The 15,933-nt window shown below is 38.2% G+C and overlaps 1 long non-coding RNA gene across 1 annotated transcript; it reads right to left on the minus strand.

Annotated features, from left to right (window-relative positions):
• Window positions 1-447: 447 nt before the first annotated feature.
• Window positions 448-12,229, minus strand: LOC126191260 (uncharacterized). The gene is made up of 2 exons (XR_007538334.1): window positions 12,116-12,229; window positions 448-714 (listed from the first exon to the last, which is right to left on the minus strand). It is a non-coding gene; the product is annotated as an uncharacterized LOC126191260 (long non-coding RNA).
• Window positions 12,230-15,933: the final 3,704 nt, after the last annotated feature.

A 15,933-nucleotide genomic window follows, 5' to 3' on the forward strand; every position in this document is an offset into this window, starting at 1 on the left:
CAGTAACGTGTAGTAGAGTCCTTTTTGCATTTATCGTGCCTGTAAATGGACGCCTACAGAGCGATATGTTACTTATAGGCAGTGAGCAGAGAGTTGCAGTCCAACATACGAAAGAATGCGACCCGAACAGGTAGCTGACTTATTACGTACTACCAGTACTCGGCATGTGTTCAATGCCCCCTTTTCTTCATAAGTACAAAGCAGACACATTCACACCTGAAACGTAAGTGAAAGACAATACCTTTTTGGGTATTAAATAAAATTTCCGACTGCTTTGGGTTGCGCATTATTTTTGGTCTTGCTGTTGTTACAAAAACATACGAATTTGTGTTGATAATTATTATTTTACATACTGCTATCCGTGTGCGTGTGTGTGAGTCTTTCGGTATTGTTAAGTGATTATACAAGCTTTCTTTATTATGATTTTTAACGACGTAATTTTTAAACATATAAAGAATACATCAGGTGTTGGAAATATGAAACAAATCATTCCGCATTTGCAGAATATTTGAAACACCATCTTACCAGTACAGGGCACGATATGGAAATCATTAGCACCAAGAGCCACAACGAAGACCTTACAACAGTTCAGGCACAACATAACATCCAGAGAGCCATAGCAGAGAACAAACGTGTGATAAACGAACAGATATACTGTAACCTCCCCACAAAATTATATAAAATAATATGAATACGAGTCTAATTTAGTGTAACCTCAGAACAAAATTTCTTTCCCATTTAACGTGCCCACAAAATTCCTTCACATTTGATCTAAGCTCACAAAATTCTTTCACATTTAGCGTAACCTCACAACAGAAAAATTTCTAAATCTCTAGAGTAAAAAATTATAATTATGTCGTTCACATTCAGTGTAACGTCCCAACAAAAAAAAAAAAAAAAAAAAAAAAAAAAAAAATCAGTAACCTGGTAATAATACAATGTAACTAACCTCTCAAATAAATTGTCGCTCACTTATGACTTTTCAATAACTGACTGTGAATTTAACCTTGTAAATTTTGGACGTCACCACTGCTGCGTCATGGCCCTGAAAGATCATTCTGAATAAAAAAGTACCTCAATGAAGTCGCCGGATAACGCACATATATTTGCTCTTAAAATAATGTTTCCTGGCACAGCCCTGTGCAATGCTGACCGATAGATTTGTCGTTTATGAAAGGAAGCAACTGAGTTTTCTTTTGGAACAATCAGGATGATCATGGATGGCAGAAATTAGTAAATTCTTTAAATTGAAATGAATGGTTGTTAAAAGTTACTTTTTATGAGAAAGATTATTATTACGAGAATTTTAAAACATTTACATGGGACTTGAGATGACATTACTATATATGCGCGAGGCTGCTTTTTACGTTATACTATAATACTCAGTCTCCGGCATCGCTGCACCGCGACCGGCCCAGCCAACACGATACACCAGACCAGACCACAGCAGACTGCAGACTAGCAACAACTTACTGCAGTCAACACTGCTCTCTGGTCAGAGATTCTCTTATACCTTGCATATCGCAGGCAGCGCATGAGGAATACATCGAAATTACATCTGCTCGGACCTCTTACATAACCCTCCACTGGGGGGGGGGGGGGGGGGAATTTGGCAGCGATGATGAGTCAATTGGACTTGCCATGAGCAACAAATTTTCCTATAATCTACTTAATTAACTAAGTTTACAGTCACAGAGTATATACATATATATAAGTGCAGAACATGAAACGAAATATAGTGCACATGCACTGAGTACAGAACATATGAAGAAATGACAAAATGTATACGCAATGAGTTCAAAACATATTAACAAATGACATAAAGTGCACACGCACTGTATATATTTTTTACCATTTTATAAGAACTACGAAAGGAAAGGGAAGGATTGCATCATGGTTGTAGCACAGTAGGTTGCACGTAGCTGCACTGAAAGTCCATATCTTTCTACAGAAGCACAACACCAAGTGAGACAATCTGAAGTTCTCCTCTCTGAAGTATTAATCAGTGTAGCCAAGACACTGAAATGTCGTATTAATATTCAATGTTATCATTTTGGTAGTACATCAGGTACACCAAACAGTGGGACCATAATAACATCTCCATCGTTCAAGGTGGTGGACAGCATGATGTGTCAACACCACACTCTTGTAGAATCCATACTCTTTCACCAACGTAAAATTAGTGCAAAAACCAAATATAGTGCTCCATGATCATGAGGAAGGACAGGACAAACGGATATTGCAGTAATTTCTGGTAATTAGGTCAGAGGGTGAAGGACATTAAGTCTTATGCTAGTCATCATTCAGAATTACACTTGTCTATCAACCGATTTGAGTAACTGTTGGCACTAATTGCCTAGTTCCTAAACATTTATGTACTATGTATGGGGTACTACAGAACATTATTCATAAGTCATCTAATTACAGTAAACATTGGCACTCATTGGCCAGTTACAAACCATTTTTTGCATTGTTCAGAAGTGATCATTCAAAACAGGAGCTAAAGAGTGTAGCATCAAGCTACTGGTATTCATATATGATATCATGTGGGTGACATAAGACAAATTTAAAATATAAGAAACAGTGGCATTCATTGGCCAGTTACTAAACATATAGTAAGAACTGAATATTACAAAACATTTTTCATCATTCAAGTGACATATGACGTATTTAAAATCATTATTGGCACTCATTGCCAGTTACAAAGTATTCATATCGTTTTATAAAACATTATTCAGTATTATCCAGAAGTCATCAATCAAGTGACATAACAAAATATTATTTACAGAAATTATTGGCATAGCATTTATGCATTATTCCAAAACATCATTCAGTATTACTCAGAACTCATCATTCAAGTGACATAGGACATATTTAAAAAGTAACACACTGTAACTATGACTCAAGGTCTGTGGTTAGAAAACATCTGAGAAATTTGCATTATATTTAGAACTAGAAATATCTCTTAAACTGGTAGCATTATTTGGGACTGGTAATACAATTTTTTTGTGCTAGCAATGCATTGCGTTGGGATCGATAATTAATTGCTGGGGGATGAAAATATTTGCTTTTGTCTTATTGCTGCAAATAAGGATTAGTAACGTCATTCGTCATGAGTCAGCTATAGCAAGGTTATGAAACAAGTAGAGTATATGTGATCACATTCATGAATGACACACACAAATGGGTAAAAACAAATGCAAGTACTAGAACAGGTTTAATGACTAACTGCATCGTCATTCAGGAGTTTTAAGGCTCTTCTCTCACCCAGAGTTTTGCACCGGGATTCGAACCACCACCCACAACAGAAGCGGGGTGTTATCAAGACGTTAGCGGACAGAGCTAGAAACCTGTGAACCTGAGTTGCTCGACGATGAGACGGAACATCTCCACAATGCACTAATGGAGAACGGATATTCGTCCGCCGAAATAAAACGTGCGTTGCGGCAGCCACGCAGAAATCATACTGACGTATAGGTTACTGAAAAATTTAAGGTTTTCCTGCCGTTTGTTAAAAATGTAACGGAAAGAATAGGGAGGACCTTGACGAAGCGGAATATTACCGTAATTTACAAGCCTACCAGGAAGATACAGGAATAACTTAAGCCTGCCAAGGACGCTCGCAAACCACTGGAAAAAGCTGGAGTGTATAGGATCCCATGCAGCTGTGGTGATGTTTATGTGGGTACCACTAAAAGAACTGTTTCTAAACGTTTGGAAGAGCATAAGGGAAATTGCAGAAGAGGAGAAACGGAACGATCAACTGTTGCGGAGCATGCTTTCCAGCCAGGGAACCACAATATTCGTTTCGAGTAGACGCAAGTACTAGCGGCCACAAGCGGATATTATGAAAGGCTCTACAGGGAGGCAATCGAAATCGCTAAACATCCAAATAATTTCAGCCGTAAGGAGGAGGGTGTGAAATTAAACGGCATATGGATGCCGGTGTTAAAGAAGATGTGTACCACCCGCCCACTACTGGGTGATGGCAACGGCGATCGACGGCGACGGACAGCGGCCAATTGCACTGACGTTTTCAAAACACGTGACGTCACGCCGCGGCGTGGGAGCGCGCGGACACGGAATTTAGCGGCAGTCAGTAGCGAGCCAGTGGGTGTGTTGGACCTTCCATTGAGCTACGGACCCCCTTGAAGATGTCTCCGCAGTCGGAGACGGAACGTTGGGAATCGACACAGAAGTCATCAATCGACCACGGCATAACAGTCTGGATAATTATAATGGACACTCAGTCATTATACCATGCGACATAAGACATACTGTCAAAACGAACTGCAACAAATACTTAAATAACTACACAACATTTCTTAACTAACAGTAAATATATAAACTTCATCATTATCCTCATCTGCAAAGAAAAACTTCATTATTCATATTACCATAACTTCATTACTGTCATCACCTGCAAAGAAAAACTTCATTATTCATATTAGCATATTCTTCATATAATTATTTGTCATCATTTATTATCATCTGCAAAAAAGACACTTCATTATTCATTATTCAAATTACCATTTACTTCATACAACTATTCATAGTATAGAGTTTCTTATTTCTAGCATATTTCATCACTAAAACTAAGATGTGTAGTTCTGACAGCCTGCATCAATCGCCTCGTATTCTGAAAGAAAAATAATTAGTTAAGACTGCTATCATACGATGTGTATAGTATATTCTTGTTAATGCTTGTTAATTCTGATCCATTTACTCTTCATGACTTGGTATTACATCTTCTTTCGTTCATTCCGAAGGTGAAATTCCCATTTCATAGTAATTCACTGTGGTTTGTTCAAGTTATTTCCTTTGCACGTTATTGCTTTCTGAAAATGATGAATAGCGATTAATATCTTGCATTTAAATCGTATACTCATTAAATTAAAACTTGTTTCTAGTGATATAATTAAGCATACAGCATAGCATGACAGAAAACGTATTATGTCAAAAACATAGAGAGTTCATGTGCAAAAATGTACACACAGTCTCATAATGCAGTAGCCAAAAGTGTAGAATAGTCAAGATATTGATATATCATAAGCAAAAATGTCAAAGTCAACTGGTGTTTGTTACATCTTAAACATTTCATAAAGCATACAGGAAAACAATCATACATACACGAAAAATGGAAAATGTTCACGGTCTGATATATAACGACAAGAAAAGCGATCTGCTAACCTTACCTTTCCAGGCACTTGCCAAGAAAATATACGATCATTATCAGTAAGTACTCACATAAATATCATTGCTCAAGTGGTCATAAAATATGTAAGTTTATCTGGAAAAATGTGCACAGTCTGATGTGTAACGACAAGAAAAGCGAACTGCTAACGTTACCTTGCCAGGCACTTGCCAAGAAAAAATACGATAATCATCAGTAAGTGTTCATGTAAATATAATTGCATAAGTGGTCATATAAAAATCAGGAAATGGCATTACAGTGTGATAAATCATAAAGTTTGTTCATTCGATAAAGGGTTTAATATTGGAGATATGGTGGTTGCCCTTGCTTTTTCTGGTTCTTAAAGTTTCGACATGTACTACAATGGGGTGAGGAATGCTACGAATTCCATATGGACCTGCGTATAGAAGCTCAAATTTACTACATCTTCTCTTTCCTCTGTTGGATAAATAATGTGTGCGTACTAATATCTTCTGTCCAATGTGAAAGTCACGGCGTGTACAAACCTGTTTTTGCTGTCTTCTCCAGCGCTCTGCGGCAGGTATGAAGTTGTTGAGTGCAGTGTCAATTATTTCATGGTGTCGTAGTCGACAAGAGGTAGAAAAGGATGCTAATTCTTTAATTTTGTTAGGTGGTTCAACATTTTTCAGTATAACAGTCGGAGATAGCATAGTAGATTCATTTGGTATGGAATTAATTACATCCTGGAATGAGAGTATGTGTGTGTCCCAATCAATATGTTTTTTATGGCAGTATATTCTACATAGTTTACCAATTTCTTTCATTAGACGTTCACAAGGGTTCGAAGAAGCGTGATACTTACATATATAGATCGGAGAAGAGTTTCTTGCTCGTAACATACGTGTCCATATAGCAGATCGAGACTGTGGTCCATTGTCGGAAATTACTTTCAATACATGTCCTACATGAAATAGAAAATGTTTTACAAATGCTTTCGAAACAGTTTTAGCAGTAGCTTTGCGTAACAGAGTGAAGGTTACAAATTTTGAAGTGAGTTCAACAGCGACAAAGATGTAGCAAAAACCTCTATTAGTGCTGGGAATCGGACCAAAAATGTCTACAGCGGCTATGTGTGTAGCATCACAATGTCTATGATACACCGAATACTAAAATTACCGCTAGAAGCTAATGAGATCAAAAAGGAAATGACCATCTTAAAACAAATTGCAGAAACCAACTCTTTTGACACACGACAGGTAGATATTTTTAATGAAGTGCAACAATCACAAAGTACTCCACTAATAGGTAATCCAAAATATATGAAGATAACATATATGGGAAACATATCAGATAGAATTACTAATTTATTCAAAAATTCTGGAATAACAATAGCATTTACAACTGACAATACTTTACAACAAAAATTAAGACATACCGTAAGTAAAGATAATGGAAAATTTACAGATCAGGAGTGTACAAGATCCAATGTTGAGACTGTGAGAAAATATACATCGGCCAAATAGGTCGAAATTTTGCAGTAAGGTACAAAGAACATACGTCAGGTACCTCACGAACAAAGTCTGTATTCGGCCATCATATAGCATTCAATAATCATGCTAAGGGGACAGTAGAGCAGAATTTAGAAGTTCTTCATTATGCAAATAAAGGATTACTTATAAATCGAGATATATGCTCATTTGAAAACCAAATCATCAATGCTGATCAATGAACAATTAGATTTTCGCGAAAAATATTATCACGAACTTTTTGACGAAATTTTTATAATAAAAGCACCTACTCTTTTGTTTTAAAATATAAGACTAGTTATACTCATGGCAAAAGCTATGTATGTAAAATATGCTGTACAACATATAAAAATTTTATGAAATTGACATTGATTATTATAAAAACTATTAGATCGATGAGTTCTAAAAATTTAATCAGTGGTCTAATCAGTTATTCAGACATACATAATGCGGAACGTACTCTTGGCTGCTACCCTCCTGCTATAAAGAATATTACTATGAAAACTACAGTTAAAAAGAATGGTTCAAATGGTTCTGAGCACTATGCAACTTAACTTCTGAGGTTATCAGTCGCCTAGAACTTAGAACTAATTAAACCTAACTAACCTAAGGACATCACACACATCCATGCCCGACGCAGGATTCGAACCTGTGACCGTAGCGGTCACGCGGTTCCAGACTGAAGCGTCTAAACCGCACGGCCACACCGGCCGGCCAACTACAGTTAAAGTAAGACGATTCTGCAACATCCAACAAAGATGTAATTGTGATGTAGGCGACTCGGTGTAATCGATATGTACCACAGCTCCAAGGACTTTCACATCTTTGATGTAACTAACACTCTAATAGTATTAAGGTTGCCCATAGAGGGCTCAACTATTACACATCGTAGTTTACCGTTTTTATCTAAAATATAAATAAGCTGTACACGTACTAACTATCTGTTAATCAGACATTTTAAATGAATCGATTTTATGTTATTAGTGTATTTCCTTCTTTTATACTTTAACGATGGCGTCATATTATGAACGCTGATTGGCAGTTGTGAAGTAGTGTGACAGGAAGTAGGCGGAGCCTCTGCATATTTAAGCTCGTGCTCAGTACTCATAACCATCAGTTGACTTCGTAGCAGCTGAGGAGAGGTCCGCCTACCATCCTAAGGGAGCCATGGGTATAATTAATTTTATTTTATCTTGTTAAATTTTGACGTCATTAGACACTTTCATTTTATTTAAAGATTGGTTTCTAGTATTTCCTAAAATTAATCCACAGGTCTGATGATGGTTACGTAAAAATAACCGGTTACCTATGTCATTGAAACATAAATGGTGTGATCAAGACTGAACTTTACTCAAAATATAAGAATGTTATTGCGTACAGTGTAATGGTTTCTGATGGTAACATTATTCCTATATTGCCAAAGGTGTTAATTTCTTTCCATACGTTGTCTTTGCTCTGCTCCTGTGCTATGTCTCGTAATGACGCCGAAATGAAATTTTCGAATGCAACTTGTTGAATATACATGACGCTAGAATTTGCTTGGCAGAAGTTGGTTGCGATGTCTTGCTGATTGTTGCTGAGAGAACGGGATAGCGCATCTGCTACAATATTTTGTGTACCGGGAATGTGAACAATTGTAAAATTAAATTCCTGTAAATAAGGTTTCTATCTGCTTAATCTGTCGTGTGTAAATTTAGCGGAAAGTAAAAACTGGATAGCTCTGATCTGTGTAAACGGTCGTATGTCTTCCATAAAGAAAATGCCTAAATCTCGTAAATGCCCATACAACACATAATGTTTCAAGTTCTGTAACAGAATAATTACGTTCAGCAGGTGACAGAATGCGACTCGCAAAGGCAATGTTTTTAATTACTGTAGTACCATCTTCTTCAATTTCCTGAAAAATGTATACGCCTAAAGCGGTGTTAGAACTGTCGGAGGCAATGGAAAAATTACTAGTAAGATCTGGATGTGATAAAAGTGATGCATTCAACAAAGCTCGTTTCAGACTGACGAATTCAGAATGTGCTTGGCTATCCCAGGACCAAATAGTGTTTTTACCCGTCAATTGACATGATCTAGGGGTGTCTAAAGCAGAGTAATGAATAAATTTACGAAAAAAGTTAATTAATCCCAGAAAGCTGCGTAATTGTTTCTTCGTCGTAGGAACAGTAATGTCACGTAAAGCTTGAAGTTTCTCCGGGTCAGGCGCAATGCCTTCTGCTGAAATTACATGTCCAAAAAATTTTATAGAGGTTTTGCCAAAGTGTGATTTGCTAAGATTAACCGTGTGTCCTTGTGAACGCAAAGTTTGTAACAGTTGTTCAAGAATCAGTTTGTGTTCAGACCAGTTAGCTTCTGCAATAAGAATGTCGTCTACATACGTTGTGATTCTGTCTTTAATGCACAAGTGTGTATCGAATGTCGTCAAAAGTAATAACATTTTCGTGAACAAGATTCTCTGTGTCAAAAGTAGTACTTGCGTTGTTGGAAGAGGTCACCTGTACTGTATCTAGTCAAATTCTTTCTGACGTGCTGTTATTTTCGGGAGGATGCTGTGGCATTTCGTCTATTTGTACTGTTCTGTTATTTCTTCCTGACGTATTACGTTCGGGATGATATCTACTGTCTGGTGCACTCATGATGATCTGTTGTTGTGGTTGATTATGCTGCTAGTAAGACCGACTGTTATTAAACGTACGCTGAAAATTGTGCTCATTACTTTTACGTCTGTCATGGTAGTCATTGATATACGGCGCATTGCGATATGAGTTGTAATGGTGTGTTTTCTGTACGTACTGATTTCCTTGTTGCTGTCCGTTACTATTTAGCGGAGCCGACGCTATACGTGTAGGCGGCGAAATATTAAAGCTTGACCTTGTATATTCCATTGTTGGTTAGGTATGCTAACGGGCTGGTTTTGTTGTTGTTGTGGGGAAAAACCTCTATTGTTACCAAAATTTGTTTCCAGTTGCTGATAATTTTGTCGATACTGATAATTAAAAATTTGTCTGTTATTAAAGTTCTGGTGGTTATCATTCCTGGAGCGTATAATGATAACTGTCACTTTCAGGAAAAACTTGTATCAGGTTTCTTTACTAATTCATAATCCTAGATAGATCGATAGTTGAAGAGCTGTTTTGATAGATATAAAGGATAGTAAAAGAAAAGGCAGCAGCGCAGAAAACTAAAGATGAAATAGCACTACTACGGCTTGGTGCCCTGTGCACGCTACGGCACCTATTCATCCAAGTGTAATGAATCCCCTGAGGTCACTTACGCGCTGCAAAAAAATTTTAGTTTCTGCATTACAGACAATGCTGGTGAAAATTCAAAAGCAAATTGTTGTATCCAGTCCAAAAAGTGTATCTGTGTTCTGTCATATTTAAATACTTTAAATTTTCTCACTGATAGAAAGTGCTTGTGATCAAAATTTTCGTCTCTGAATGTCAGAAAAGGTTCAGGATTGTATGCTAGTCTGTTTGTCTGTGACTGTTCGGAATATAAGTCACGTACTCACTGTAAATTACCTAAATTATACTGACTGTGTGAGTCTGACAAATGTTCGGAGAGTGGCGTATGCTGTGATGTGTTAAAGGCTGAAATATTTTTCATCTCAGTCACTTCTTGCTGTATAGTTGACAATTTTCTACGTAATGTATTATTGGACGAACCTATCTCACTGATCGTCTGCTGTAAATTTTGGAATCCGGGTGTTTGATTGAGCGAAACTACTGACGTATCGTCTGATTTGGTGTCATTATTATATTCGATAACATCAATACGACTGGCCAATTCACCATATTTTTCAGTCAGTACTTTTACCTGATCATCGTTTTTAGTATCACAAGCATTAATTGGCTTTTGTATTTTACGTGTGGTTTTGTTCAATTTTTTTAACGTCTGCTTTAACGGCATCGGGATCCTGTATTAGTTCCAACTTTTCAAGTCTGTTCGTCATTGCGTGAAAGTCGTGTGTGTGTGTGTGCGTGTGTGCGTGTGTGTGTGTGTGTGTTTTGTTTTAAGATCGGAGATTTCATCATGCAATTCGGTGTTCAACTGTCTGATAGTATTAATTTCGTCTGATACTGTAGCAATATTGTTGTCTACGTATGTTTTTGCTTTCGTAAACAATTTACGCTTATCTTCCTGTCTCTGTGCAGTAATTGTTTATAAATTTACGGTAACCCGTTTCACTGTTTTGTAGGTGGTGATTAAAACGTTCGTCAAATTCGCTGGTCTATTGGTCAAATTTCGTGCCTACTTTCGCATCCAGTGTACGTGAGAGTTCTGCTGACATTAATTTAAACTCGTCGCGTAGCTGTGTTGCGTTTTCAGAGCATTGTTTAGCGACTGCACTGATTTCATCTCTAATTTAGTTGTTGCTGCATGTGTATTACTTAATTCTTGTGCCATAGATCTAATTTCTTCACTACTGTTCCTACCACAAGCCTTAATTTCCTCACGTAATTGTTCTTTAGCATCATGACATTGCGCGGCAACGGCTGTAATCTGTTCACTAACTTGTTTGTTCTGTTCATTAAGTTGTCTGTAATTGTCTTGTTTCTCATTCGACTGTCTGGAATTGCTGTCTAGTTTTTCATTAATTTGTTTGTTCGATTCATTAATTTGTTGTTTGAAATTTTCATTAAGTTGTAGTAATAATGCCATAAATTGATCCATGCCAATATTACCTACTCTATTCTCTGTGCTGTTTGATGGCATACCTGCAATTGTCACTTTTTGTGTAATCATTTGGTCATTCTGTGATTCTCGAAAAGGTTTGCCAATCGGATGTGCACTGTGGGCCACTACCTCGGAATCAAATAAATCTGACATTTTCACTACATTGCTCATCTTCGTGACAAAAATTTATCTGTTCACTATGCAAATTTTGCAAATCGGGTGTGTCAAACTGGGCAGCGTTCATTGTAACGGAACGTGCCACGTCATCAATTGTTACATAATTGCATTTGTTTGCTCATCATTAGGATCAAAATCAATACTAGTGATCGGCTGGCACTGATTATCTGTAATTAGGGGATTATCATTATTACACTGAGTGTCGCAAGTATTATTGGTCAAAATATTTGAGTCGGCTATTTCACTCATTGCACATCGTGATGTACTGTTAACAGTTTTTCGCGGCATTTTTCACAAATCAAAATTAAGCAAAAAATAAAACAAAGACAAAGCGAATGGAACAAACACAATTACAACAAAGAGCAATAAATTGCCGATGATCTGTGAAAGAAAAAGTGACAAATTAGTAAATGCGTTGCGCCAGATGCAAACTACATTGAAGTAAATAAGAGCAGATATATGACTACTTCTCAGAAATTCACAGAGAAATACGATCCTGGCCGGTTGTCGCCAATGTAACCTCCCCACATTATTTTATAAAATAATAGGAGTGATTCTAATTTAGTGTAACCTCAGAACAAAATTTCTTTCCCATTTAACGTGCCCACAAAATTCCTTCACATTTAATCTAAACTCACAAAATTCTTTCACATTTAGCGTAACCTCAAAACAGGAAAATTTCTAAGTGTCTCAACAGTAAAAAAAATTGTGATTATGTTGTTCACGTTCAGTGTAACGCCCGACAAAAAAAGATCAGTAACCTGGTAATAGCACAATGTAACTAACCTCACAATGTAACTAACCTCTCAATTAAATTGTCGCTCACTTATAACTTTTCAATAATTGACTGTGAATTGACCTGGTAAATTTTGGACATCACCAGTGCTGCGTCATGGCCCTGAAAGATCATTCTGAATAAAAAAGAGAAAAATTGTTACCTAAATGAAGTCGCCGGATAACGCACATATATCTGCTCTTAAAATAATGTTTTCTGGCACAGCCTTGGGCAATGCTGGCCGATAGAGTCGTCATTTATGAAAGGAAGCAACTGATTTTTCTTTTGCAACAATCGGGATGATCATGGATGCGAGAAATTAGTAAATTCTTTAAATTTAAATGAATGGTTGTTAAAAGTTACTTTTTATGAGAGATTATTATTACGAGAATTTTAAAACATTTACAAGGGACTTGAGATGACATTACTACATATGCGCGAGGCTGATTTTTACCTTATACAATAATACTCAGGCTCCGGCATCGCTGCACCGCGACCGGCCCAGCGAACAGGATACACCTTACCAAAGCAGACTGCAGACTAGCAACAACTTAACTGCTACAGCTACACAGTTCGTACTGCAGTCAACACTGCTCTCTGGTCAGAGATTCTATTTTACCCTGCATATCGCAGGCAGTGCATGAGCAATACATCGAAATTACATCCGCACGGACCTCTTACACAAAATTACATCTGCTCGGACCTCTTACAATACATCAGGAAAAACTCTCTCTGCCTAAGTTAATAAAAGAAATGAAAAAGTAAGAAATACAGACACACAAAGGGGGGAGGGGGGCGGGGAAGTGCGGAAGGTTTTCATAATCAACCAAACACACACACACACACACACACACACACACACACACACACACACACACAAACACGCGAAGAAAAAGAGAAAAAAATGAAGTAAAATACACTAAAATAGTGGAAGGAAAGTAGAGGCTACCATGATGAATGATAGGATAGTAATTAACACCACTAGAGGCTGCCCAAATGGAGGAGTTTTGTCCCCTCTATTGTGGAATCTAGTGGTGAACGAACTCATTGAGGAATTAAATTCCAGACAATGCTTCTGCGAAGGATATGCAGATGATCTTGTCATAGTAGTACTTGGCCAATTTACTGACACAGTTAGAAATATGGCAAAAGGAAGTTAGGACATTGTGCAAAATTGGTGCATCAAATATTATCTGAGAGTTAATCGTAAGAACACTGTAGTCATGCCATCTACGAAGAGACATATTCAGCACTCAAGTTGGAATCTAAAGCTCTTCGGTGAAACTCTACCTGTGAAGTGGATAGTGAAATATCTAGGGGTAACCTTAGATGAGGAAGGTAATATGGGCCCCCTCACATTATGAGTATCTGCTCCAAGGCAAAAAGTACTCTAGTGAGTACCAGAAGGGCTTGTGGCAAAACTGGGGCCTAACCCCAGGGGTATGCACTGGATATACAACACAGTGGTCAGACCTAGGACTTCCTACAGGGCCACAGTGTTGTGGAAGTAGGTAGAACAGCGAGTTGCAGCTAAGGTGCAGAGACTGGTCTGCGTAGCCATAACAGGTGAATTAGCAGCATATCAACCGCTGGAATGGAAGCCATGCTGGACATGCCTCCACTTCACCTTTGGGTCAAGATGGAGGCAGCAGCTGGGACACACAGACTTAAAGCTGGCTAAAACTGGGTCTCATTCGGTTATACAGAATCACACACTAACATAGTGAGTGTGGTAAGTATAGGAATTTCTGGGGAAATGTCTGCCGACTATATAATAACACCGAACTGCTTCTACAAGCCTAACAATAAAATAATTGGAACCAGGGAGCAGTGGGGCAAAACCAGTTCGACACTGTATGGGGGTCATTGTTCGGTTCACTGAAGGCCCAAAACCACATCAAAACAAAAACGGCTGAAGACCTGGCTTAGAAATCAAAAGCGATTAAAAATAGAAGGTAAAATTTTTTAAGAAAAACATGCAGTTGAAAACAATTAGCGGCTGAAGGCCTACACTACACGTCTAAAGGACAACTATAATTAAAAGATTAATAAACAATTTCTTCTGTAACCGAGAAATGTTTTTTAACCTTACAGCAGAACGGCCAAAGCCTAATTAATGAAATATTAACTTACTGCACGGCTGAAGGCCACAAACAAATTTGAAACAATGGCTGAAGAGCTGAACACCAAGTCAGAATGGATTTATTTTAAATTGTTTGTCTATCTTATAAAATAATTCTCCTTTAAAGAATACACAGGGCTGAAGGCCTTTTAAAACGGGTTCACGTAAATCCTTGGCTGAAGGCCCACATAACAGATCGAAAAACTACCGGCTTAGGGCCTGGATTACAAACAATTTCAGATAGAACAAATTCAAGGAAAAAAATATTTTTTAAAAATAAAATGTCTTCAAAATTTTTTAATGCAACACAGCTAAAGGCCTTTATGTAAAATTTAAAAGAACTGAATTAATACAAGGTCAAAGGTCTCGCACCATACTTCAAACTAAAATTAAAATCACAATCTAAAACAAACAGAACAAGTGGTGCTGAGAAGTGTTCCATACGTCGACCTGAGGAGGCAGCTCAAACGTAAGGTGAGGTAAGACAGGCAGCCAAGAACTGAAGATTGTAATCAGATGACAACCCAAACTAGGGACGACCCAAGGACCGACCAACAATTTAACCAATCCCCTTCCGTCCGACCAACAGCATAGTAACGGAAAATATCGGCCGAGGGCGAGGATACGAACACCACGTCTTCAGAAATTGGCGTCTGAAAACGGCCAAGGCAATAATAACCACTCTAAGCAAAGTATGAACCAAACAAAATGCTGTAGAACTATACGCAATGCCAGACAGCATCAACACGACGAGGAAAGGCATACTACCGGAAGACTACACTAATGATCAGGGCAGGTAACTAGGGCGTTAACGGCCAGAGGGCAGAAAATACCGCTGGTTGACATCACTGCAAATAATAGTCAATTTAATAATTAATCACAATAAAGGAAGATGGATGCAAGGTTTCGCCGACTCCAATACATCATACGTTGCTGCTAGCTCGAACGGCCCAGGGAGCAACTACCCACAAATGAACGAAGAGATGTCAGAATAGTTGAGGTTTCCTAACAGGTTAACTGATCACTCAACTAAGCGCCCAGGTTCGGTGGGCTACAAACTTTGTCGCTCTCGCAGCTAGCGCCTCACGATCCGACAGCGCATGCACGCCGCCAGCGGTCCCGACTGGCCTTGTGCCATGGAGACCTCCTCGCTGCTACGTCCAAACCGACTGACTACCACACACACCACCATCACCCGGAAATACTAGCAGTAACACCAAAGATAGTACGACAGTACTAGTATCGATAAGCACTGCCACTTCCACTCAAGGAGGCAAGCCAGCAACTTCGTTACACCAGTAAGTAAGGAAGAAGGAAGACGCCACTCCATGTGACAAAATGCTAAACAACAAACGGCATGAACGCGAGCCGCACACAGCTCAACCTCCCACCCTCAAACGCCAACCCGGGGTTAACTCAGCAATTGGGCTAACCATATTTAACTTTGCTAAGGAGGACCCGGTACTGCTTACCGGTGCTGTTATCTTTAACC

This window comes from Schistocerca cancellata, chromosome 6 (genome assembly GCF_023864275.1).
Source record: "Schistocerca cancellata isolate TAMUIC-IGC-003103 chromosome 6, iqSchCanc2.1, whole genome shotgun sequence".
Taxonomy (NCBI): domain Eukaryota; kingdom Metazoa; phylum Arthropoda; class Insecta; order Orthoptera; family Acrididae; genus Schistocerca; species Schistocerca cancellata.